The 27,922-nt window shown below is 38.4% G+C and overlaps 1 long non-coding RNA gene across 6 annotated transcripts; it reads right to left on the bottom strand.

Moving 5' to 3' along the window:
• Nucleotides 1–8,790: 8,790 nt before the first annotated feature.
• Nucleotides 8,791–24,097, bottom strand: LOC142170775 (uncharacterized). 6 transcript variants are annotated; one of them, XR_012700313.1, is made up of 5 exons: nucleotides 23,780–24,097; nucleotides 22,642–22,829; nucleotides 21,542–21,789; nucleotides 14,844–15,129; nucleotides 8,791–9,001 (listed from the first exon to the last, which is right to left on the bottom strand). It is a non-coding gene; the product is annotated as an uncharacterized LOC142170775 (long non-coding RNA). The 6 variants fall into 6 exon arrangements; XR_012700312.1 differs by lacking the exon at nucleotides 23,780–24,097 and adding an exon at nucleotides 14,164–14,343 and having other exon boundaries at nucleotides 22,642–23,758; XR_012700311.1 differs by lacking the exon at nucleotides 23,780–24,097 and adding an exon at nucleotides 14,164–14,312 and having other exon boundaries at nucleotides 22,642–23,756.
• Between the last annotated feature and the right edge of the window lie 3,825 nt (nucleotides 24,098–27,922).

Genomic DNA, 27,922 nt, shown 5'->3' with positions numbered 1-27,922 from the left:
AAACCTAAGTTGCCTTTGGATGATTTTATGCGTAGGTTGGGGTATTTTATGCCTTCCAAATGTTGGTGTTGTGTAGAACCTCGTCAAGAATCCATGTAATGCTGCAGTTGTGGTATGGAAGTATTTTTTATCTAGAGCAAGCATTGTTGTGGAGGGCTTGACACTGCATCAAGCTATAACTAAGTGCTGGACTGCACAGGTTATACCTAGATTGAAGCCAATTATGCAAGCATTGCCTTCTTGCATTGTATGGGAACTGTGAAAAAGAAGAAATGCTTTAAAAGATGGGGACCAAGTATCAGTAAGCAGAGTTATATATCAGGTTTCAACTGATCTCCAATGCCTTGTTCAAACAAGGAAACCTGGCCTACAGGTTCCTCACAGGTGGCAGGACTTGATAACCATGATGGAGAATTACACACCAAGGCTGAAATACCAAAAAGTGATATGGGAACATCCAATGGAGGGCTGGATCAAAGTAAATTCAGATGGAGCATCTAAAGGAAATCCGGGGAGAAGTGCAATTGGTTTCAGTGTGAGAGATGAAGGAGGGGAGATTATTTATGCTCTTGGAAGGGAAATAGCTGAAGGGACAAACACAGAAGTAGAAGCAATTACAATTGTGGAAGCTTTGAGATATTGTAGGTTGTACAACAATAGTTTTATTTGGTTGGAAACAGATTCAATGTTTCCAAAGAACATAGTTGAAGGAATATGGAAACCACCATGGTGCATAGCCGATCAAGTGGAGGAAATTATGCAGTTGAAAGAGGGAATTGACTTTAAAATCACTCATATATTTAGGGAGGGAAATAGATTGGCAGATCACCTTGCCAATTATGCTCTTGAAGAAGGAAATATTGAATGTCATGATTTTTGGCAACTTGATTCACAAGGTAGAAGATTGGTGAACGAGGATAAGATGCAATGTCCATACATTCGAGTAAGGGTGGCAAGAAATTGAGGAAAAGGAGGCCAATGGAGAGAAGGAGAACTAGAGCATATTTTGATATATCAACATACTCAAATCCTTAGGGAAGAGAGTATGTTGATGAATTTTTATACTAACATCGTTTTCTTTTTTGCAGGAATAGTTATTGTCTATATGCCCTATTATTTGAGGAACTTCCAGCTGGTGGTATCAGTACTATGTACTCATTCCACTGGAAGAAAATCGAAGGTAGGCATAAGCATAGAAGGGAGGAGAAGCACATTGCTGCCCAGATACAACACAAACTGCAGGGGAGTAAAATGTCCAAATCTGGGAACAAATGGGATGTGTGAAAACTATTGGATGAAGGATATAAGCTTGGGTAACACAGCAACACATACAGAGAATCAGGCACGAGTAAAGGAGCAATACACTGGGTATGAGGCATACCAGTCTGCCTACAGGTTCAGAAAGTCAAGTACAAGGTTTTAGAAAGCAAAAAAGAGGCCAAAAGAGAGGAGATGGAGTAGAATGACAATGCAGAGTATATATTCATTATTCCATGAGTGGCTTGGCACAAAAATAACACTTAGCTATAGGTGGAAATCACAGAAGAGAAATCTCACAATTGACAAACATCAAATGCTGCCCAGATTTTCATTGACGATGCAGAGACTTTCAAGGAATTGTGGGAATATCTTCATATGCAGGAAAGGGTCTACGGCAGCATATGCAACAAGAAGGATACACAAAGATGAGGAGTGGGAAAGAATTACACAGATTAACACATGGAACATGCCAGAAAATAGAGTACAAAAAGGCAGGATCAACACGATGCAATGCTGCTGTACAGAACTGGAAAATCATGTTGTGGCAAATTTTTGGACAACAAGGAGGTACTGCTATTGGTACACGTACAGGAGATATAGAGCAACATGGGACTGGACATATACAAAGATTATGCAATACTTATCCATGACTCACAATAGTGCAAATTCAAAAAATGGCTACATGTGGTTCATTATTGTAATCATGCCTCACCAACTGACTAAAATTCCTTGGGTGGTATTAGCACCATGTGCTCAGTCCCAGGTAGTGAAGTCAGTAGTGAGCACAAGCATGACAGCATCGAGAGGCCGTAGTGATTTAGAGAAGGCATGTTGGCTTTGGAAGCGGCGGATAAATTGGAAGGACAGCGGGTTAAGAGGGAATACAAAGCAAGACAATCAAAAGCTCAAATATTTCATTTGTTTTTTGATTTTTCAATATATAAAAAAACTAGCCCTAGGCTATGCCTAGTGGATTGTTAAAAAAAAAGATATTTATTAGGGTCAAATAATATGAGAAAGAATTTATACTAAGCATGGATAGTATAAATAATTAACAGTTTATAGCAAGAAATAGCAGGTTTTTTCCTAGATAATATCACAGTTGGCCATTTACATTTCAAGGCATATAACAAAGTTCAGTCCACAGAAAAATACTGAGTAAAAACATGCGCAAGTAGAGTCGAGGTCGTACGGCCCGATCCAACATAAAAGTAAATTGTGCATTGCTGAGGATCGAACGGCACAAACCATAGATGCATCTATTACCCCGCTCACGAATCAGACATGCGACGCGGTCAAATGTAATTAAATACAACAACAAGCAGACAAGAATGTATATCTAGGAAGCAATTACTCACAGAAATATCAACTTCTCGTTAAAAGGCCAAGAAAGATAATGTTCCTCTTACTAGTCTCATTTACCATAATCAACATGATTTACACAATCCAAATTAACATAAAGTTACAAGAATATCACATAGAGCATGCTTTTAGGTCCTAGACTACCCGGACTTAGCATAATAGTAGCTACGCACGGACCCTCATCACCTAGTGCATACGTAGCCACCGCATTTAGTAGCAATTTCCACCTATGGGGACAATTCCCTCTTACAAGGTTAGAAAGGAGACTTACCTCGCTCCAAAATGTACTTCCAATACCAAGAACGAGCCCAAACCCTCAATTTGGAGCCGAACGATTCGAAACTAGTTAAATGAGGTAGGAACTAGTCAATACAAGCTCACAAGATCGCATTCTACCTATTTAAGCAATTGTCCAACCTTAAACACAAGTTTTCTAAAATCCAACCCCGGGCCCATATGCCCAGATTCTGATATTTTTCGAAGAAAGTTTTTCTTTATAACCCAAGGATCAATAATATATGATTTGTACTTTATTTCATAATCAATTTTGTGGTAAAATCTAAGTTTTATCAAAACTCTAGGTTTTGCCCTAATCCCTTGATTTTTCCTAATCTTTAAGTGTTAATCTACCCAAAACTCAAGTATTAAACTTAGAAATAAGGGGGATGAGCTTACCTCAAGATGCTAGGTGGAAATCTCCTCTCAAGAGTTCCAAAATCGCCCAATACACGAGTGCATAATGAGCAAAAATAGTTGGAGCCCGTATTACATGAAGCTCACTGCTTCAGTAATTTCCACACCTGCGGTTCTGGGCCGCACCTGTGTGCGCCGCATCTGCGGAATCACCACTGGGCCGTTGGGCCGCATCTGCGAGATGCAAGCCGTATTTGCGGCTCCGCTTATGTGAAAAGACAACCGCTTCTGCGGCTTTGGGCCTGGCCACATCTGCGAGAGGTGGACCGCTTCTGCGGTCTCGCACCTGCGACTGACCAACCGCAGGTGCGGTTATGACAGTAACCTGAAGCTTCAGCTCTTCCCAAATTTTCCAACTTCACTCGAGCCGTGTCCGATTGATGCTCAGGGCTCTCGGGCCTCGCCCGAACATACCGACAAGTTTGAAATCATGAAACGGACTCGCTCGAACCCTTGGAATGCCCGAAATAACGTTAAATCTAAGAATCACCCCCTAAAATCAATTGATTCAAACTTATGAACTTCAAGTTCTTAAATTCACTTCTAATGTGCCGAAACGTACTTATACTACTCGGATTGACACCAAATTTTGCGGGCAAGTCTTAAATGTTATATTGGACCTGTACTGGGTTCCGAAACCAACATACGAGCTCGATACCAACGTGATCAATCATTATTTAGTTTCTTTAAATCCTTAGAATTTCAGTTGAACAATTTTTAATAAAAATTTATTACTCGGGCTAAGGACCTCGGAAGTCGATTTCGGGCATACGCCTAGGTCCCATATTTTCCTACGGACCCTTCGGGACCGTCAAAATACAAATCCGGATCCGTTTGCTAAAAATGTTGACCAAAGTCAAACTAAGCCTTTTAAGAAAATCTTAAGGAATCAAATGAGCCAATTCAATCCAAACTCTTCCAAATCCCGAACCAACCATCCCCGCATGTCGTAAATTAGTTTAAGCAAGCGCGGAAAGTTTTATTTAAGGGAATGGGGTTCTAAAAAGTAAAACAACCAGTCGGGTCGTTACATTATGCATATAAACCACCCTTGGCAAAATTATCAAAATATTCTCGAGAGCGAGTTATGTGCACCAACTCAATATTATGTGTGGAATGTGTGTGATATGTGTAGTGGTCAAGGTGGTCACTTTCATGGTTGTGATTATATTTCTTATCATCCCCCAACCCCTTACTATAATGGTTCTACTTTTTATGGTGAATTTAATAGGATCAAAGAACCGTGGGAAGCTGACCTGAAGAAAATCGAAGATATGTTAAAGCTGACCATGGATATGTTAAAGTGCCATGTGGAACAATATGATGAGAAACCATGGCAGATACAAAGGCAAGAGGCAACTATTCACAACTTTGAGGCTCAAGTAAATAACTTAATTGAACCTTGTAAAGTGCAACAAGTTTACATTGTGGATAGTAGCCAATATGAGCATGAATTGGCTGCAGAAATTGCCATTATACTGGAGGATTTAGAAAAATACGGGGATGAGCTAGAGGAGAAGGCCAGAATAGAACACCAACAATTAATCAAACTAGATTTTGAGGATGCCGATGTCGTATAAGAGATACTAGAGTCAACCAAGGATATTGAGGTTACATATTTAGCTGACTCTAGTGTCATTAGTGTTAAGAATGTTGACAATCCCAATATTTATGTAGTTGAGTGCATTGGTCCACACTCAAAGCATTTTTCACATTGCATTTGGATGATGATATGGAAATAGATTCGTCTGATCCACTTGAGGAGTCAAGGAGTAAGGAACAAGATGCCTACATTCTGGAATTCTTCGTGCCAGAAAGTCGGGAATACATATCTCATCTAAAGGCCAAGAAGTGAAGAATACTACATTGTTTTATTGGGCCAGTCAGATTCGTTCCACCACACCAGGAGCATGATCATAGAGCAGAATCAAAACTTGGGGTCCAATTCATAAGTTCAAAGTGGAGGCAAGAAAGTGATTTGCGTCGTGCCGCGACGTTAAATCAAGCTCTTGTTGGGAGGCATCCAGCTTTACTGCTTTTTTATTTTTTTTAATTGTATTATTTTTGTAGTGTCGATTTCTGATTTCTAGGAGCATGGAAAGCAAATCTATTGGAAGGATGCAACAACAAACTAGATGGTTGGAACTAAGTGTGAGGTACCCGCACAAAGGACCAAGCCTGAGAGAAGTCTGAGTATCCTATGAGCTGCTAGTGCTTCGGCCTTTGGCCTACCAGGGAGTTTTTTTACCCTCTTATAGTTATGATGTGCATTGGGGACAATGCACAATTTTAAGAGTGGGGTGAGGAGATTGTATGGGTGACTTTCTATGTTATTTTAGTTGTATTGGTTTAATTGAATAATGATTTTTTTTAAAGATTAGACTTTTCCCGACAATGGATATCCTAAACAATTTTCTTGAAGGATTTAAGTCTAAAGAAAAAAAAGATTTTCTTGGTAGGTAGGTTAGTAACTCCTCCTTGGTTTTTCTTTGTGCCGCGATTCTTTTCCAAGAGTTTTGTTTGAACGGGGTGTAATTTTTTAGGAGTAGGAGCTAGTGTGAGATGAATTGAATTGTAGCGATATCTCTTAACTTTGTTATGCCTTGAGAATAGTTAGTACTTTGGTTGTGACGCTTAGGCTCAATTTTTTACTCTTGTAAAAGTACCTTAAATTGTATGATCTTAACTTTGCTTAACTGCTTTGACTAGAGTATCTTGATGAGTCTAATCCTAAGTGAGTTATCTGCCATGTGTGTGTAAGGTTTTATGTTATTTTGTGCATTGCATGTGATGCCTAGAACTTGCCCCGTGTGTATGTATAGTGAAATAGTAGTTTTGTTCAGTCTTGGAAGTGATATAGGCATTTCTTTGTTGAACCAGATATGTATATTTTACCCGCCTAATGGTTATGTATCGTAGTTAAACCCTTTAAGCCTATAATCTTGTTTCTTTGGCAACCACATTACAAGCCTTACCTATTTGTTTGAATTAACCATCTATTTGAACCTTTTAACCTCTCATAAGCACTTGAATAATTATGAACTTTGTAAAAGTTAAAGTGTGGGGTGATTGGTTTGGCTTTTGAGTGGAACTAATGAGATAAGGAGAAAGGCGCACTGTTTTGAAAAAGTAAGAGCCACTTGAATTGGAAAAGAAAAAGAAAAGAAAGAAAAAATAGTTATATTTTTGCAAAAAAAATATTCCTTGATAAGTGGTGGTTCTTATGTAATTGTGCTTAAAGAAGTATGGGGTAATATACATTAATGTGAAGGTGGAGTTTTGGTTTGACATAAGTGGGGTTTTAAATGTTAAAATATATGTATTAAAGTGCTTAGGGAGGTGTAGTCACTCTTATATCTAAATGTATCGTACCCGTCCCTCAGCCTACATTACAACCAAATAAAGTTCTACTTGATCCTAGACTGAATGAGCTCCATTAGTAGAGTAGTACACTACGGGCAAGCCTATGGTGCATCTTTTGTGGCATATGAATGTCGTTTCTGAGAGTGAGTGAACTCTTTCTATCTTGAGTTCCTAATTGTTCTTAAATTTTATTGTGTGGAACTACTCTCTTTTGTTGTGTGAGGGCACTTGATTCATGAAGGAAAGGTAATGTCAGTGAACTATATGTTAGAGTAAGTGGGTGAGTTGTGAATAATGCGTGGTACTTGTGAGTCAAATTTTGAGGTGAAGATGTTACGTTTTTGTGCTTAGTCTATTTTAAAAATTCTTGGTGTGATAAGTTAGGAGCATTGTTTAAAAAGGTCGTGTCTATATAAAATGTAGTTTGATTGCTCGAGGACGAGCAGTGGTTTAAGTGTGAGGTGTTGATGTGAGGCTAGAAACCTGTATTTTAGCCATAGTATTACATTCCAATTACTGCATTTTTATGTGTTCTTAAGCTCAAACGATAGTGAATTACACTTAGTACGTGTTTTATGCCTTGCATGAAGTGATCCCGAGTCAAAAATTAATTTGGAGCTAAATCGATCAATCTGGAGCTTTGAAGTCTGAGTGAAGCCCAATGCATTAAGTCGGGATCGAGGTCGGAGGTCGTGTACCAAGTCTGGATGTCAAAAGAGGATGAAATAATTTCACTCTGGGAAATTTACACTCCGCATCTGTGCAATTTTCCAACAGTCGTCAGAAAATAGCTCTCTGAACTTCCCTACAAGTGCACCGCATTATGTGTCGCAGCGTGTGGCGCGCCTATACAAATTTTATAGAGCCAGAGTCCTATTTCGCGCAAGAAAAGGTGTTTCATCTGGGCCCAACCCTACTTGGTATAAATACATGTAAAAACGCTATTTTGAGGAGGGGGCATACTTTTGACACACTTTATACCCAGGGAGAGTACGGAGCTGTTGTGGAGGCCGAGATTTGACCTAAGGAGGCAAGAACACACTAGGGCAAGACGGAGAATTCTTCTACGAGTTTTCCACTTCCTTCTTCCCATTTCCATTATTGGTTATGAATTCTAGTATTGTAGTTTTGCATACTATTATGAATAGCTAATTTGTTATCTAGGGTTTTGATGGAACCTATTGGAGGATGATTTTACTGTTATGTTAATATAGATTTGCTGTAGCTTTTTCCCTATTTGTGCAACTACGTTATTATTGTGGTTGGTTGAAGGGCTCTCAATCGACTGTGCCTATTTAGTATGTATTACTCGGGAGAGAGTACATATTTAGGTAGTTGAACAACATCACTCCTAACGTATATGAGGGATCAATACAAAGGGTTTAAAGGTGGGATTAGGGATAACGAAACATTGGGTGCGATCCGAGTGAGCCGTACTTAATGCCAGCTAGCGTAATTTGGGAGAATATATCTAGTAAATTGTGGTAGTTACTCGGGAGAGAGTTACGACAGTCAAAGCGCTCATGATCGGTAGAGAATACTTAGGCGAATTTATAAAAAAATGCAGCAAAAAGGATTCCGACAATAGGAAAAATCATAACTCTAGACCTTTTTAATCTTGTCTCCAATCCTTATCCTTGTTAATTCATAGTTTTACTGCTTTGTAGTATTTGTTAGTTAATTAGATAAAAATAAACATTATAATCTTTATTATTAGGAAATTGTTTGGACTTATGTTTCTTAGCGATACTGAACAACTGTAGCTAAATTTTAGTTCTCTGTGGATTCGACACTTGTAAACCGAATAATATTTGCAACAACCGCTTAATCCTTTTTATAAGGCATAGTTAGGCGTGATCACATATCATTAATGAAAGAAAAAAACAAAAGGAATAGAGGAAAGGTTAGGTGTGATCAAGCAAAAATACATGATTTTACTTATAATATTACTAGATGGGCGTGCCCGTGCTATGCACGGGTGCCTAATGTCATTTTTCCTTCCTTTACCAGGGCAACTACTTCTAATGTATCCACGACCAACCATTTACTTAACATGTAATAAGTGCGTGCAAACAAGGGCATCTATATGGCCTTCGAAAATGAATCAGTAACTAACTCTTAAAATACTTCATACATTTCTAAATTTACATTCTGCAGATTTCATTCACTTTGATATCACAAAGCATTCCCTAAATGTTCCATGAACATGCTGAAATTACAACAACATATCAAACATCATTTGTCCTAAAGCATAGTATCAATTGCTTCATATCATCTCTGGTGCATGATAGGAAATAAGAATGTGCCTCGGGACGAAATGAAACTGCAGTTAACCAAAAGATCAAGGTTAAATGTGTTGCGGAAGCCAAATATATAGTAGTTGTGACTTATTCACACTAAATCAATCAGTTTTTTATTGTTGCGGAAGCCAAATGTATATAGTGTGAATAAGTCACAACTACTATACCAAAATTATGACAGCCACCAAATAATAAATAAGACAATAAAGCAACAATAAAGGGAACACCAGAATTTACGAGGTTCGGCTAATTTTGCCTACTCCTCGGACACAACCAATATTTATTTCACTCCAAAAATACAAGTGAAATAATACTAAAGAGAGAAGATACAAATGCCTTAAACAGATGAGAAGGCAAATGAGAGGTGTGTGTCAATCCTAAACATTAGGCCTTCTTTTATAGGGGAAAAATCCCCCCCAAACTTAACTCCCAACCAATGTGGGACTTTGGCATTTTGCCAAACTTCAACAAATCTCCACCTTGGCAAAATTCCACATTTTCAATTCTCTCTCAATAACAAATTTTGGTTGTGTCTTCATCTTCAATCTTCAGTGTTCAACAATGTTGATCAAATCCAAACAATGTTGAAACTTGACCGCAATCACCACCTTTGTCAGCATATCAGCAGGATTCTCTGTAGTATGAATTTTCTTCACCGTGACTCCACCTTCTTCTATGATTTCTCGTACGAAATGATACCGAACATCAATGTGCTTCGTCCTTGCATGATAAACTTGGTTCTTCGCTAATTGAATAGCACTTTGACTATCACAAAAAATTGTGATACCTTTTTGTTCAACACCAAGCTCCTTTAGCAATCCTTGAAGCCAAATTGCCTCTTTCACAGCATCTGTAATAGCCATGTACTCTGCCTCTGTTGTAGACAAAGCAATTGTTGACTGCAAAGTAGACTTCCAACTAACTGGTGCCTTTGCAAAAGTAAACACATAACCAGTAGTTGATCTTCGTTTGTCCATATCACCCGCAAAATCTGAGTCACAATATCCAACTACAAACTGATTGTCTTCCTGCTCAAAAACTAACCCGACATCTACAGTATTATGAATATACCGTAGAATCCACTTCACAGCTTGCCAATGCTCCTTCCCTGGATTGTGCATATATCTGCTAATAACTCCAACAACTTGTGAAATGTCAGGCCTTGTGCAAACCATTGCATACATCAAGCTACCAACAGCATTTGCGTATGGTACCTTTGACATATACTCTCGTTCAGCTTCATCCATTGGCGACATAGTAGTACTTAGCTTAAAATGGGAAGCAAGTGGAGTACTAACTGGCTTAGTCTTGTCATCTATGCCAAAACGTTGAAGTACTCTCTTCAAATATTCCTTTTGAGATAAACAGAGTTTCTTTGAACGTCTATCTCTAATTATCTCCATGCCAAGAATTTTCTTTGCCTCACCCAAATCCTTCATCTCGAACTCCTTCTTCAGTTGAATCTTCAACTTATCAATTTCTTCCAAATTCTTGGAAGCTATCAACATATCATCAACATATAGGAGAAGATATACAAAGGAACCATCTTTAAGCTTGTGCAAATACACACAATGATCGTATTTGCTTCTCTTGTACCCTTGCCGCAACATAAACTCGTCAAATCGCTTGTACCATTGTCTAGAAGATTGTTTCAATCCGTACAACGATTTTTCAAGTTTGCACACCATATTTTCTTTTCCAGCAACTTTGAATCCTTCTGGCTGAGTCATGTAGATTTCCTCCTCCAAGTTTCCATGTAAAAACGCAGTTTTTACATCCATCTGAACTAGTTCCAAATCCAATTGTGCTACCAAAGCCAACATAATTCTAATGGAGGAATGTTTTACAACTGGAGAAAACACTTCATTGTAATCAATTCCCTCCTTTTGAGCATATCCTTTGGCCACCAATCTTGCTTTGTAGCGAACATCTAATTGGTTAGGAAATCCTTCTTTCTTTGCAAATACCCATTTGAACCCAATTGCTTTCTTTCCCTTCGGGAGATTGGCCAATCTCCATGTATGATTCTGATGAAGGGACTGTATTTCATCATTCATGGCAATCCTCCACTTATCTTCTTCTGAACTTTGGACAGCGTCTTTATAAGTAGTAGGAACATCATCAGCTACAATTGAGGTTGCACAAGCAACCGTCTCTATGAGACGAACAGGTTTCGTTATTGTTCTTTTTGGCCTGCTGGTTGCTATTGATTCAAGTTGTTGTTGAGATTCCTGAGTTGGAATCTCCTCTACTGGCTCTCCTTCCAGAGGGTAATCTTCATTTGTTTCCTCCTCTGCTTCTTGTGTAGGAAAAATAAATTTTCCCTCAAACTCCACCTGCTTAGAAGCACCTTCATTTTGTTTGGTATCTTCTGTTACCTTATTTACCATAGCAAATTCATCAAAGGTAACATCTCTGCTGAATATTACTTTCTTTGTCATAGGACACCATAAGCGATATCCTTTGACTCCAGAAGTAATTCCCATAAAAATAGCCTTCTTTGCCCTTGGATCCAATTTTGACTCCGTCACATGATAATATGCAGTTGAGCCAAACACGTGCAAAGAGTTATAATCTACAGCAGGTTTTCCGTACCATTTTTCAAATGGTGTTTTGCCATCAATAGCAGCAGATGGTAGACGATTAATGAGGTGGCATGCATATGTAATTGCCTCAGCCCAAAATTCTTTGCCCAAGCCAGCATTGGACAACATACACCGTACCTTCTCCAGCAAGGTCCGGTTCATACGTTCTGCCACTCCATTCTGTTGTGGTGTATGTCTAACAGTGAAGTGTCGGATGATGCCATCATTTTCACAGACCTTATTGAAATGATCATTTTTGTATTCACCTCCATTGTCTGTGCGAATACACTTGATTCTCCTGCCTGTCTGATTCTCCACCATCGTCTTCCATTTGAGAAAAATTCCCAACACTTCATCTTTGCTCTTCATTGTATACACCCATACTCTTCGGGAAAAATCATCAACAAAGGTTACAAAATAGTGCTTCCCACCCAATGAAGGTGATTTGGAAGGACCCCAAACATCAGAGTGTACATAATCCAAAATGCCTTTAGTATTATGGATCGCTGTACCAAATTTAACCCTTGTCTGTTTCCCTTTAACACAATGCTCACAAAACTCCAAGTTGCAAGCCTTTACTCCTTTTAACAATCCTTGATCTGATAGAGTTTTCAAGGATTTTCCTCCAGCATGTCCCAAGCGCATGTGCCATAGCTTGGTTGCTTCTGCCTCTTTGTCGTCACTGGATGTTACTGTCGCTGTCCCAATAACTGTACTGCCACGATAGCGGTACATATTATTATTCTTCCGATTAGCCTTCATTACCACTAGTGCACCGGAGCATACTCTCATCACTCCATTTTCTGCAATGATTTTGAACCCTTTTGATTCTAGGGCTCCCACAGAGATGAGATTCTTCTTCAAATCCGGTACATATCGAACATCTATCAATGTTCTGATCATTCCATCATGGTTCCTTAATCGTATTGAACCAATGCCATATGAGGTAAGAGGGCTGTTATCCGCTGTGTGGATGACTCCATATTCTCCTTCTTGAAATTCCATGAACCAGTCCCTGTTGGGACACATATGATAGCTACAAGCCGAGTCCATCAACCATATGTCTGATGATGTTGATGACTCTGTTGTAACTAATGAGAAGTCTGAATCATCACAATCAGCTACATTTGAATCCATAATAGCCTTTCCATTGTTATGTTTGGTCTTATTCTTCAACTTCGGACAGTCTTTCTTCCAGTGCCCTTTTTCTCGACAAAAGGCACATTCATCTTTACTGGGTCTGGATCTTGACTTGGATCTTCCCTTCTTTGTCCTCGTTTGATTTTGAGGACGACCCCTCACAAACAGTGCTTCTCCTTCTCCGCCCTTCTGTTTTTCTCGCTTTCTTTGTTCATAGCTGTACAAAGCTGAACAAACTTCTCTGAGAGAAATTTCGTCATTTCCATGGAGTAGAGTAGTTTCAAGGTGCTCGTACTCATCAGGAAGTGACGCCAATAACATTAAGGCCAAGTCACCATCATCATAAGTTGTATCCATATTTTGCAAATCTGTGACCAACTTATTGAAACTGGTGATATGTTCATTCATCGTGGTACCAGGAACATAGGTGAAGTGAAACAGTCTCTTCTTCATGTACAATTTATTTTGACTGTTTTTCTTCAAAAATTTATCCTCCAGTGCTTTCCATAATTTACTTGCAGAAGTTTCCTTTGTGTATGGATATTTCTGCTCTCTAGCAAGGTAGGATCGAATGGTACCGCAAGCAACACGGTTGATAATTCTCCAATCTTCTTCTCCAATAACATCTGGTTTCTTTTCTTCAATGGCCAGGATCTAGCCCTTGTTGAAAAAGGACATCTAGAACCTCGCCTTGCCACATCCCAAAATGTCCGGACCCGTCAAAAATTTCTACCGCAAATTTCGCATTTGACACAATTCTTGTCATAAGCGAAGATGCCAATGATGACGTATTGTTGACACTTGATGTAGATTCTTCTTGTTTATTGTCCCTCATATTTGACACAAATATTATTTAATAGCTGACGACACAAATCAAGATTATTTCCTTTCTGATGTAGAAGATCAGACTAAGCTGCAACTACAGAGCATACTCAGACAGAACCTTGACTCAGTTACCAAGATAAATCTTTTCTGATGTGGAAGATCAGACTATGCTGCAACCACAGAGCATACTTAGACAGTACCTTGGCTCTGATACCAATTGTTGCGGAAGCCAAATGTATATAGTGTGAATAAGTCACAACTACTATACCAAAATTATGACAGCCACCAAATAATAAATAAGACAATAAAGCAACAATAAAGGGAACACCAGAATTTACGAGGTTCGGCTAATTTTGCCTACTCCTCGGACACAACCAATATTTATTTCACTCCAAAAATACAAGTGAAATAATACTAAAGAGAGAAGATACAAATGCCTTAAACAGATGAGAAGGCAAATGAGAGGTGTGTGTCAATCCTAAACATTAGGCCTTCTTTTATAGGGGAAAAATCCCCCCCAAACTTAACTCCCAACCAATGTGGGACTTTGGCATTTTGCCAAACTTCAACAAAATGTACCCATAAATATGAAAATTTTGAATGAGCAGGAATGATGATGCAAACAAAATACATACCTTGATACTGAGATAATAGCCGCCTTATTCCGTCACCCGAGATCCAAGTCAGCACCGGCAAAGATCTCTTGATTCCTCGCGGTACATATGCTTTATATACAAACTAATGATCGGTTGATCCAACTTGAAGCCGAAGAACTCGTGTCTAGCTGAATACATTTGAAGATGCATATTTTAACTCTGGCATAAGGATTTACCTTTAATTATATGAGCTTATAGAGATCTTTGCAGTAAAAAATTTAAAATAACAAATTTTGATTCAACAGAGCGTATGATGGAGAATCAAGAAGCATGATATGCTTGACACCTCCTAGCACAGTAGTGAACTGCTTTAGTTAAAATCTTAGAAAAGCCATGCCAAACGATAGTACCTAACACTACCAAATCTATGTCTGTTGGCTTAAAAAGCTCACGCTCAGTGACAACTACAATGGTAGATATTTTGTAAACACGGAGATCATGTAATCACTGTGTGCACGTTTTACCCTTTTCAAAAATAGGAATTGGATGAACCGCATTTTTCCTCTTGCAAAGCACATCTGTTGGCTTAAAAAGTTCACGCTCAGTGACAAATGGTAGATAGTTTGTAAACATGGATATCATGTAATCACTGCGTGTACTCACTCACACACAAGGCACATATATAAGGAAAAAGCAAATAATAAACTTGATAGTCTAACCTGTTTTTGAAGTAGAACAAGAGTCTCCAGTAATAACGTTACCCTGAGTTGCAGATGTTGACTCGACAGGATTGACCCAATTTGTATTTGCAATAAGACGATTAGTTGTTGCCTCTCTTTTCTGATGCGGCATTGCAACAGAAGTGCGTTTTTTTCAGCTATAGCGTGTTTGGTATTGTTATCATGAGCTTCTGTAGTTAAGCAATGATGTTTCTTTTTTCCTTAGGATCCATTGATGAAGAAATTTGACTTTCAAAAGTGTCAGCACTCCAAATAGCTTGCCAACCTACATTAAAATGATCACTCTTTTTTATCAGATGGAAACAAATACATATAGAAGACAGAATACAGTAATACTAAATACCTGCCAAACTTTTTTAGCAGGTGCTATCATTGGTCATATATTATTTTCCACAAAAATTTTGAAGCAAGCAAAAGATAAAACTTACAGTATATGATAGATACGTGACAGCAAAATATAAAGCGCTACGACATGGAATTTCAATTTTTCGCCAATAAGAACTAAGGAAAAACTTAAAAGGTAAATACCGATCAAAGTGAAAAAATCCATAAGCTTTTGATAGTAAGAAATTTGTGTAAAGAAATAGCAGAAGAAGAGTATTATTCGGAGATCTTCTGCTAGCCCAAGAAATTTGCAGAGATGATATAGCAAAGCGAATGGAGATCAAGTTATATATAATTTCACATGGAGATTAATTACTTCGACACAAAGGACCCACAAGGCGAGCGAAAAAGGAAGAAACTAACTGAAATAAAACCGTCTTCTGTTGGCTAGCCCAGCTTTGGTAACATCATATTCAAATGAGTTTTGGTAAGGCTAGTTAAGTGGGTATAAGAGCTCCGTAAACTTAAGCTAATAAGCTATTACCCATTTTTCATTTTATAAGACCAGATTTCTTTCAACCAAAAAAAAACTTTCAAACTGCCTAAAAAGAAATGCACACAGGTAGGCTTTCACAAATCATTTGGGAGTATCAAGCATTTTATCTCAATACTCCAACTGTTGAAGTTTGGCAAAATGCCAAAGTCCCACATTGGTTGAGAGTTAAGTTTGGGGGGATTTTTCCCCTATAAAAGAAGGCCTAATGTTTAGGATTGAAACACACCTCTCATTTGCCTTCTCATCTGTTTAAGGCATTTGTATCTTCTCTCTTTAGTATTATTTCACTTGTATTTTTGGAGTGGAATAAAATATTGGTTGTGTCCGAGGAGTAGGCAAAATTAGCCGAACCTCGTAAATTCTGGTGTTCCCTTTATTATTGCTTTATTGTCTTATTTATTATTTGGTGGCTGTCATAATTTTTGGTATAGTAGTTGTGACTTATTCACACTCTATACATTTGGCTTCCGCAACAATTGGTATCAGAGCCAAGGTACTGTCTAAGTATGCTCTGTGGTTGCAGCATAGTCTGATCTTCCACATCAGAAAAGATTTATCTTGATAACTGAGTCAAGGTTCTGTCTGAGTATGCTCTGTGGTTGCAGCTTAGTCTGATCTTCCACACCAGAAAGGAAATAATCTTGATTTGTGTCGTCAGCTATTAAATAATATTTGTGTCAAAGATGGGAGACAATAAACAAGAAGAATCTACATCAAGTGTCAACAATACGTCATCATTGGCATCTTCGCTTATGACAAGAATTGTGTCAAATGCGAAATTTGCGGTCGAAATATTTGACGGGTCCGGACATTTTGGGATGTGGCAAGGCGAGGTTCTAGATGTCCTTTTTCAACAAGGGCTAGATCTGGCCATTGAAGAAAAGAAACCAGATGTTATTGGAGAAGAAGATTGGAGAATTATCAACCGTGTTGCTTGCGGTACCATTCGATCCTACCTTGCTAGAGAGCAGAAATATCCATACACAAAGGAAACTTCTGCAAGTAAATTATGGAAAGCACTGGAGGATAAAATTTTGAAGAAAAACAGTCAAAATAAATTGTACATGAAGAAGAGACTGTTTCACTTCACCTATGTTCCTGGTACCACGATGAATGAACATATCACCAGTTTCAATAAGTTGGTTACAGATTTGCAAAATATGGATACAACTTATGATGATGGTGACTTGGCCTTGATGTTGTTAGCGTCACTTCCTGATGAGTACGAGCACCTTGAAACTACTCTACTCCATGGAAATGACGAAGTTTCTCTCAGAGAAGTTTGTTCGGCTTTGTACAGCTATGAACAAAGAAAGCGAGAAAAACAGAAGGGCGGAGAAGGAGAAGCACTATTTGTGAGGGGTCGTCCTCAAAATCAAACGAGGACAAAGAAGGGAAGATCCAAGTCAAGATCCAGACCCAGCAAAGATGAATGTGCCTTTTGTCGAGAAAAAGGGCACTGGAAGAAAGACTGTCCGAAGTTGAAGAATAAGGCCAAACATAACAATGGAAAGGCCATTATGGATTCAAATGTAGCTGATTGTGATGATTCAGACTTCTCATTAGTTACAACAGAGTCATCAACATCTTCAGACATATGGTTGATGGACTCGGCTTGTAGCTATCATATGTGTCCCAACAGGGACTGGTTCGTGGAATTTCAAGAAGGAGAATATGGAGTCGTCCACACAGCGGATAACAGCCCTCTTACCTCATATGGCATTGGTTAAATACGATTAAGGAACCATGATGGAATGATCAGAACATTGATAGATGTTCGATATGTACCGGATTTGAAGAAGAATCTCATCTCTGTGGGAGCCCTAGAATCAAAAGGGTTCAAAATCATTGCAGAAAATGGAGTGATGAGAGTATGCTCCGGTGCACTAGTGGTAATGAAGGCTAATCGGAAGAATAATAATATGTATCGCTATCGTGGCAGTACAGTTATTGGGACAGCGACAGTGACATCCAGTGACGACAAAGAGGCAGAAGCAACCAAGCTATGGCACATGCGCTTGGGACATGCTGGAGGAAAATCCTTGAAAACTCTATCAGATCAAGGATTGTTAAAAGGAGTAAAGGCTTGCAACTTGGAGTTTTGTGAGCATTGTGTCAAAGGGAAACAGACAATGGTTAAATTTGGTACAGCGATCCATAATACTAAAGGCATTTTGGATTATGTACACTCTGATGTTTGGGGTCCTTCCAAAACACCTTCATTGGGTGGGAAACACTATTTTGTAACCTTTGTTGATGATTTTTCTCGAAGAGTGTGGGTGTATACAATGAAAAACAAAGATGAAGTGCTGGGAATTTTTCTCAAATGGAAGACGATGGTGGAGAATCAAACAGGCAGGAGGATCAAGTGTATTCGCACAGACAATGGAGGTGAATACAAAAATGATCATTTCAATAAGGTCTGTGAAAATGATGGCATCGTCCGACACTTCAGTGTTAGACATACACCACAACAGAATGGAGTGGCAGAACGTATGAACCGGACCTTGCTGGAGAAGGTACGGTGTATGTTGTCCAATGCTGGCTTGGGCAAAGAATTTTGGGCTGAGGCAATTACATATGCATGCCACCTCATTAATCGTCTACCATCTGCTGCTATTGATGGCAAAACACCATTTGAAAAATGGTACGGAAAACCTGCTGTAGATTATAACTCTTTGCACGTGTTTGGCTCAACTGCATATTATCATGTGACGGAGTCAAAATTGGATCCAAGGGCAAAGAAGGCTATTTTTATGGGAATTACTTCTGGAGTCAAAGGATATCGCTTATGGTGTCCTATGACAAAGAAAGTAATATTCAGCAGAGATGTTACCTTTGATGAATTTGCTATGGTAAATAAGGTAACAGAAGATACCAAACAAAATGAAGGTGCTTCTAAGCAGGTGGAGTTTGAGGGAAAATTTATTTTTCCTACACAAGAAGCAGAGGAGGAAACAAATGAAGATTACCCTCTGGAAGGAGAGCCAGTAGAGGAGATTCCAACTCAGGAATCTCAACAACAACTTGAATCAATAGCAACCAGCAGGCCAAAAAGAACAATAACGAAACCTGTTCGTCTCATAGAGACGGTTGCTTGTGCAACCTCAATTGTAGCTGATGATGTTCCTACTACTTATAAAGACGCTGTTCAAAGTTCAGAAGAAGATAAGTGGAGGATTGCCATGAATGATGAGATACAGTCCCTTCATCAGAATCATACATGGAGATTGGCCAATCTCCCGAAGGAAAGAAAGCAATTGGGTGCAAATGGGTATTTGCAAAGAAGGAAGGATTTCCTAACCAAGTAGATGTTCGCTACAAAGCAAGATTGGTGGCCAAAGGATATGCTCAAAAGGAGGGAATTGATTACAATGAAGTGTTTTCTCCAGTTGTAAAACATTCCTCCATTAGAATTATGTTGGCTTTGGTAGCACAATTGGATTTGGAACTAGTTCAGATGGATGTAAAAACTGCGTTTTTACATGGAAACTTGGAGGAGGAAATCTACATGACTCAGCCAGAAGGATTCAAAGTTGCTGGAAAAGAAAATATGGTGTGCAAACTTGAAAAATCGTTGTACGGATTGAAACAATCTTCTAGACAATGGTACAAGCGATTTGACGAGTTTATGTTGCGGCAAGGGTACAAGAGAAGCAAATACGATCATTGTGTGTATTTGCACAAGCTTAAAGATGGTTCCTTTGTATATCTTCTCCTATATGTTGATGATATGTTGATAGCTTCCAAGAATTCGGAAGAAATTGATAAGTTGAAGATTCAACTGAAGAAGGAGTTCGAGATGAAGGATTTGGGTGAGGCAAAGAAAATTCTTGGCATGGAGATAATTAGAGATAGACGTTCAAAGAAACTCTGTTTATCTCAAAAGGAATATTTGAAGAGAGTACTTCAACGTTTTGGCATAGATGACAAGACTAAGCCAGTTAGTACTCCACTTGCTTCCCATTTTAAGCTAAGTACTACTATGTCGCCAATGGATGAAGCTGAACGAGAGTATATGTCAAAGGTACCATACGCAAATGCTGTTGGTAGCTTGATGTATGCAATGGTTTGCACAAGGCCTGACATTTCACAAGCTGTTGGAGTTATTAGCAGATATATGCACAATCCAGGGAAGGAGCATTGGCAAGCTGTGAAGTGGATTCTACGGTATATTCATAATACTGTAGATGTCGGGTTAGTTTTTGAGCAGGAAGACAATCAGTCTGTAGTTGGATATTGTGACTCAGATTTTGCGGGTGATCTGGACAAACGAAGATCAACTACTGGTTATGTGTTTACTTTTGCAAAGGCACCAGTTAGTTGGAAGTCTACTTTGCAGTCAACAGTTGCTTTGTCTACAACAGAGGCAGAGTACATGGCTATTACAGAGGCTGTGAAAGAGGCAATTTGGCTTCAAGGATTGCTAAAAGAGCTTGGTGTTGAACAAAAGGGTATCACAATTTTTTGTGATAGTCAAAGTGTTATTCAATTAGCGAAGAACCAAGTGTATCATGCAAGGACGAAGCACATTGATGTTCGGTATCATTTCGTACGAGAAATCATAGAAGAAAGTGGAGTCACAGTGAAGAAAATTCATACTACGGAGAATCCTGCTGATATGCTGACAAAGGTGGTGACTGCGGTCAAGTTTCAACATTGTTTGGATTTGATCAACATTGTTAAAAACTGAAGATTGAAGATGAAGACACAACCAAAATTTGTTATTGAGAGAGAATTGAAAATGTGGAATTTTGCCAAGGTGGAGATTTGTTGAAGTTTGGCAAAATGCCAAAGTCCCACATTGGTTGGGAGTTAAGTTTGGGGGGATTTTTCCCCTATAAAAGAAGGCCTAATGTTTAGGATTGAAACACACCTCTCATTTGCCTTCTCATCTGTTTAAGGCATTTGTATCTTCTCTCTTTAGTATTATTTCACTTGTATTTTTGGAGTGGAATAAAATATTGGTTGTGTCCGAGGAGTAGGCAAAATTAGCCGAACCTCGTAAATTCTGGTGTTCCCTTTATTATTGCTTTATTGTCTTATTTATTATTTGGTGGCTGTCATAATTTTTGGTATAGTAGTTGTGACTTATTCACACTCTATACATTTGGCTTCCGCAACACCAACAACTAAATTTCAGTAAGTTAAAGAAGTTCAAAAACAGAAATATTCAAACACGTCTAAAATCTGGGGTGGGAGAACAAAAGGAAAAGAGAAAAAGTCTGTTGTAACCTATAGGGGTGCTGCGTTTTCCTAGTAAACCCGTTCTCCTTTGTGCCCTCAGGTCTACTTATACAAAAAAGAGTGCGTTTCGAAATCACCAAGACACAAGTGGACTTGGAAAGATACTACCAGTAAAGGCAGTGGCAGAGCTATTTATTGGGAAAGGAATCAACTAAATCCCCTTTGTTGAAAAATTATGGTATGTGAAAAGGAGTGTTTTGTCTATTTAAATATTGTTGATTCCCCTTGGCAAGTGGTAATTGTTGCATTCTACCATTTTTCTAATCTCATGATAGCATTTTTGGCTCTGCCACTGAGTTAAGTAACAACAATATGGACTAATGTTCAAAAGATTAGCTTCAATCGACACTATTCTAAACTATAGAAGATTTTCAAATTTCAAGCACTGATTTCACATCTTTTTAGTCCAGGCAGTGAGAGATTCTCACATCATGAGGAAACAGTATCTGAATATATGTAATTCATTCAAAATTGGCTACTATTAACAGATTTAGTACGATAATCTTCTGTTAACAACTGTCATAATTAATTCACAAGTTCATTTTCATACCTTGAATTCATGAAACTAAGTTTTTCATCACGTGTGCTGGTAAAAGAAACCCTTAAATTTTCAAACTATAACGCCCAATGTAAATGTTGCACTGTCTTTAGTTTTAAATGTCATAGAAGTACACATCTGAGCTCCTGAATTTGAGCTTGAGCAAGCCACCATCTTCTTCTGTTCCTGACTTTGTCATTGGCCGAATAATTCAACTTTAATGCTTTGCCACAGTTCATGTTGTATTGCAGCTTTAGGTTCTGAAAACACCGATTGATACAATGAGTTATCCGCCATTGTATTTGTAATACTCATCCTGAACTCAATTTAGTATCGATACACAGAACCATAACTATCAAACGTTCAGAAGAATCTCATCATTTAATCAACTACATCGATATTAAGCTTCTTTGTTGTCATGTCAAGTGTAGTCATCTAACTATACGACAACAAAATTTAATTTGTTAATTTTGACAATTTAAAATAGAGACACATTTTTGGATAAAAGAGCAACCTTTTTCTTCAACTATATATGTGCGTGTGTATGTGTATGTTTATCATGTACAGCTCTTTGTATTAAATCAAATTTACATTTGTTTTAGTAGCTATCCAACGGTTTTAACATCATTTTAAATTATATATGGACACAGAACATTAATGGATACCAGTAACTAAACCAAATATAATTTAAATCCCAGCAACCATGAGATTAAAGGTATCAGTGTTGAAGCCTTCTAAATTCTTGATTCAGAATGATATTTGAGTAGGGGTGGGGTGGCAAAATGGTTAAAAAAAAACAATTAACCACCCATATTATCCACTAAAAAATGGGTTGGATAATGAACTTTTTAAAAACGGGTCAAATATGGATAAGAACCATATTATCCATTTAGAAAATGGATAACCAATGAATAACCAATGTGTCTAACTTTTACATTTGTAAAGCCTCAAATTGGGGGTTCCTCAAGGTAGGGAAACTAAGAATTCTCTCAAAAGTGATCATATACAAGAAGTCAGTTAATATGAGTTACCCATATTATCCGCAAGTTAACCCGTTTTTTATCCGTATTAAATATGGGTTGGGTCGGATAATTAATCCGCTTTTTCATTACCTGTTTTCGACACGAACCATATCCAAGGACCAAGGAGGATCCTATCCTAAAGGAGAAGGAGGAGGAGTAGGAGCTAGCTTTAGGGGCGGAATCGAAGCGAAGAAATTAGTTCATGCCACGACGGACTTGACCCGCCCGTTTGCCACTCCTATATTTGAGCAACAGCATATCTTCATGGACTCTCCTGTCTAACAGGGATTACTTCACAGGTTAATAAAGGATGCGAGAAACTATACCAAATGAAAAGTAATTTTCATTCCATCGCGAAAGCAACACATAATCATGAGCAAAGAAATCTAACAGAAAATTAAAGTCCAATTCACCTCTTGCAAACATATCATCAAGAGTCCACTCCAAATTAGTAATCAATAATAACGAAAAAAATCTTCAAATTAATATGATTCATGTATAAATCAGGAACAATTACTGACATGCATGTAAAAAATCTAGCAAGACATTATTAAAAAAGAATAGGGAACCAACATGCATGTAGATACGATTAAAAATATAGAAATTGCAATAACAAAGAAAAGATTACACAAAACCAACTCCGAAAACAGAGAACTCACACCACACAAAATGGACAAACTCTAAGAAAATGAGGAATAAAAATATACATGCACTACACAATACTCACACGGCCAAGCACAAATACATCAACACTCCCATTTAAAACCAAAAAAAGGGCAAAAAGAAAAGAGGAAGAAGAGCTACTACAATAGTGAAACAGGGAGGAACATAAAATAAAAAGAAACCAAAAGATTAACATTAATAAAAGTAAACAAAAAGGAAATACAGAAGAAGAAGAACCCCCCATAGAAAGAGAAAACAGAGAATAGCTGAAGAAGAGGCACAACGCGAGAGAGAGAGAGTGAATAATGAAAATGAAAATAAGAAAGGACTAACATGATTACAAAATTCACAAAAGCTAATTTAAGAATGACGTGGGTCTGTCCACATAACAGTGTGAACTATCAAATGACACGTCAATTTGCAACAAATGAGCAACGACTTGTAAGATAGGCTTTTTACCTACGCTGCAATGACGGGAATGCCCTTCGTCGTACTGAAGGGCTTTCTCTTATTCAAATTTCAAAATCTAAAGGAGGAGATAAAAGACGAAGAGCGGAGTACTCACTTGTCAGCCAGCGAGCAGAAAGATAGCAGAAAAGAGAAGCCGGAAAGACAAACCCAAGCGGAACAGAGCATCTTTCAAATATTATTGTCAAAACGCAGGAGTTGCAGACCTAGAAAAATAGCCCACAGCTTCCAAACCAAAGAGACCAAGAGGCGCGTATCGATGAGAGAGAAAGAGAGCACGAAGGAAAAGGTCAAAAACCGCCGTTTGTAGAAAGCACAAAGTCGGCAAGGTAATTAAAAAAACAGAAAGACCTAAATACCCCTAGTTTCTATGCTAAAAAGGGACTTAATCGTAATCTAGAAGTAGGAAGACGAAAGCCCCAACTCCGCTTCTAAATAGTATACTAGATAGAGATGCCCGTGCAATGCATTGCACGGGCCCAACATGCTAAATATTTGGCCAGTATTTCTTTCATGCTAATATTGTGCAATGCTGGTGCTAGTAGAAATAGTGCTTCTTATAGAAATCGAAATAAATAACCACAAGAAAAAAAGCATTGTGTACAACATAGACACAGTAGGGCACTTTTTGGTACCATATTATTTGCAAGAGAGACCAAAAGTATACTTAGATCTCGAGTACTAAAGTCCAACCATAGTCAAGTTCATGACTGGGCTTTGTTTGCAATCAGCTATTCTTACGGCGATATGCGAATGACGAGCACATCTGAAAATGCATGGAAGAAGCCACGCGGAACCACCTGCACTCGCAGGAAAAAAGAGTAAGAAGACAAAAACAATGCTTGAGCCAAGGAGTCAAGGAAGCATAAGAGAGCATCCTACTGAATTAAAACACTAAATTACTTTTCTGCAATAATGGGTATCGTCACAACTTCTAACTGCCATATACATCATAACTGTCACATACATCTTGGATGAACGTGTTTGTAGCATTATTTTACTAAACTTGCAGTTCTTGCTTCATGAAGAAAAACAATACCTTTTCCGACAGGATATTTAAGAGTTGGTCAACCCATTTTTGCAATTGGAGAGGCACTTAGCAACCAAATATGAGCACCATACTTCACCTTCTAGAAAAATAGCTAGCAGTATCAGGTTAAGCAATAACACTTTAAAGTTGCATCAATGGCATATCTGGTTCACCTTAACGATAGACTTGTGAAATTTTGCCAAGGTGGAGATTTGTTGAAATTGGCAAAATGTTTGTCCCACATCGGTGGGAAAACAAAAGTTGGGGGGATTTTCCCCCTATAAAAGAAGGCTTAATGTTTAGGATTTAAACACACCTCTCATTTGCCTTCTCATCTGTTTAAGGCATTTGTATCTTCTCTCTTTAGTATTATTTCACTTGTATTTTTGGAGTGAAATAAAATATTGGTTGTGTCCGAGGAGTAGGCAAAATTAGCCGAACCTCGTAAATTCTGGTGTTCCCTTTATTGTCTTATTTATTATTTGGTGGCTGTCATAATTTTTGGTATAGTAGTTGTGACTTATTCACACTATATACATTTGGCTTCCGCAACAATTAGTATCAGAGCCAAGGTACTGTCTAAGTATGCTCTGTGGTTGCAGCATAGTCTGATCTTCCACATCAGAAAAGATTTATCTTGGTAACTGAGTCAAAGTTCTGTCTGAGTATGCTCTGTGGTTGCAGCTTAGTCTGATCTTCCACACCAGAAAGGAAATAATCTTGATTTGTGTCGTCAGCTATTAAATAATATTTGTGTCAAAGATGGGAGACAATAAACAAGAAGAATCTACATCAAGTGTCAACAATACGTCATCATTGGCATCTTCGCTTATGACAAGAATTGTGTCAAATGCGAAATTTGCGGTCGAAATATTTGACGGATCCGGACATTTTGGGATGTGGCAAGGCGAGGTTCTAGATGTCCTTTTTCAACAAGGGCTAGATCTGGCCATTGAAGAAAAGAAACCAGATGTTATTGGAGAAGAAGATTGGAGAATTATCAACCGTGTTGCTTGTGGTACCATTCGATCCTACCTTGCTAGAGAGCAGAAATATCCATACACAAAGGAAACTTCTGCAAGTAAATTATGGAAAGCACTGGAGGATAAATTTTTTGAAGAAAAACAGTCAAAATAAATTGTACATGAAGAAGAGGCTGTTTCACTTCACCTATGTTCCTGGTACCACGATGAATGAACATATCACCAGTTTCAATAAGTTGGTCACAGATTTGCAAAATATGGATACAACTTATGATGATGGTGACTTGGCCTTAATGTTGTTGGCGTCACTTCCTGATGAGTACGAGCACCTTGAAACTACTCTACTCCATGAAAATGACGAAATTTCTCTCAGAGAAGTTTGTTCGGCTTTGTACAGCTATGAACAAAGAAAGCGAGAAAAACAGAAGGGCGGAGAAGGAGAAGCACTGTTTGTGAGGGGTCGTCCTCAAAATCAAACGAGGACAAAGAAGGGAAGATCCAAGTCAAGATCCAGACCCAGCAAAGATGAATGTGCCTTTTGTCGAGAAAAAGGGCACTGGAAGAAAGACTGTCCGAAGTTGAAGAATAAGGCCAAACATAACAATGGAAAGGCTATTATGGATTCAAATGTAGCTGATTGTGATGATTCAGACTTCTCATTAGTTACAACAGAGTCATCAACATCATCAGACATATGGTTGATGGACTCAGCTTGTAGCTATCATATGTGTCCCAACAAGGACTGGTTCGTGGAATTTCAAGAAGGAGAATATGGGGTCGTCCACACAGCGGATAACAGCCCTCTTACCTCATATGGCATTGGTTCAATACGATTAAGGAACCATGATGGAATGATCAGAACATTAACAGATGTTCGATATGTACCGGATTTGAAGAAGAATCTCATCTCTGTGGGAGCCCTAGAATCAAAAGGGTTCAAAATTATTGTAGAAAATGGAGTGATGAGAGTATGCTCCGGTGCACCAGTGGTAATGAAGGCTAATCGGAAGAATAATAATATGTACCGCTATCGTGGCAGTACAGTTATTGGGACAGCGACAGTGACATCCAGTGATAACAAAGAAGCAGAAGCAACCAAGCTATGGCACATGCGCTTGGGACATGCTGGAGGAAAATCCTTGAAAACTCTATCAGATCAAGGATTGTTAAAAGGAGTAAAGGCTTGCAACTTGGAGTTTTGTGAGCATTGTATTAAAGGGAAACAGACAAGGGTTAAATTTGGTACAGCGATCCATAATACTAAAGGCATTTTGGATTATGTACACTCAGATGTTTGAGGTCCTTCCAAAACACCTTCATTGGGTGGGAAGCACTATTTTGTAACCTTTGTTGATAATTTTTCCCGAAGAGTATGGGTGTATACAATGAAGAGCAAAGATGAAGTGTTGGGAATTTTTCTCAAATGGAAGACGATGGTGGAGAATCAAACAGGCAAGAGGATCAAGTGTATTCGCACAGACAATGGAGGTGAATACAAAAATGATCATTTCAATAAGGTCTGTGAAAATGATGGCATCGTCCGACAATTCACTGTTAGACATATACCACAACAAAATAGAGTGGCAGAACGTATGAACCGGACCTTGCTAGAGAAGGTACGGTGTATGTTGTCCAATGCTAGCTTGGGCAAAGAATTTTGGGCTGAGGCAATTACATATGCATGCCACCTCATTAATCGTCTACCATCTGCTGCTATTGATGGCAAGACACCATTTGAAAAATGGTATGGAAAACCTGCTGTAGATTATAACTCTTTGCACGTGTTTGGCTCAACTGCATATTATCATGTGACGGAGTCAAAATTGGATCCAAGGGCAAATAAGGCTATTTTTATGGGAATTACTTCTGGAGTCAAAGGATATCGCTTATGGTGTCCTATGACAAAAAAAGTAATATTCAGCAGGGATGTTACCTTTGATGAATCTGCTATGGTAAATAAGGTAACAGAAGATACCAAACAAAATAAAGGTGCTTCTAAGCAGGTGGAGTTTGAGGGAAAATTTATTTTTCCTACACAAGAAGTAGAGGAGGAAACAAATGAAGATTATCCTCTAGAAGGAGAGCCAGTAGAGGAGATTCCAACTCAGGAACCTCAACAACAACTTGAATCAATAGCAATCAGCAGGCCAAAAAGAACAATAACGAAACCTGTTCGTCTCATAGAGACAGTTGCTTGTGGAACCTCAATTGTAGCTGATGATGTTCC

Source organism: Nicotiana tabacum, chromosome 16 (genome assembly GCF_000715075.1).
Source record: "Nicotiana tabacum cultivar K326 chromosome 16, ASM71507v2, whole genome shotgun sequence".
Taxonomy (NCBI): domain Eukaryota; kingdom Viridiplantae; phylum Streptophyta; class Magnoliopsida; order Solanales; family Solanaceae; genus Nicotiana; species Nicotiana tabacum.
The sequence above is the reverse complement of the archived record's forward strand: the minus strand, read 5'-3'. Positions and strand labels throughout refer to the sequence as shown.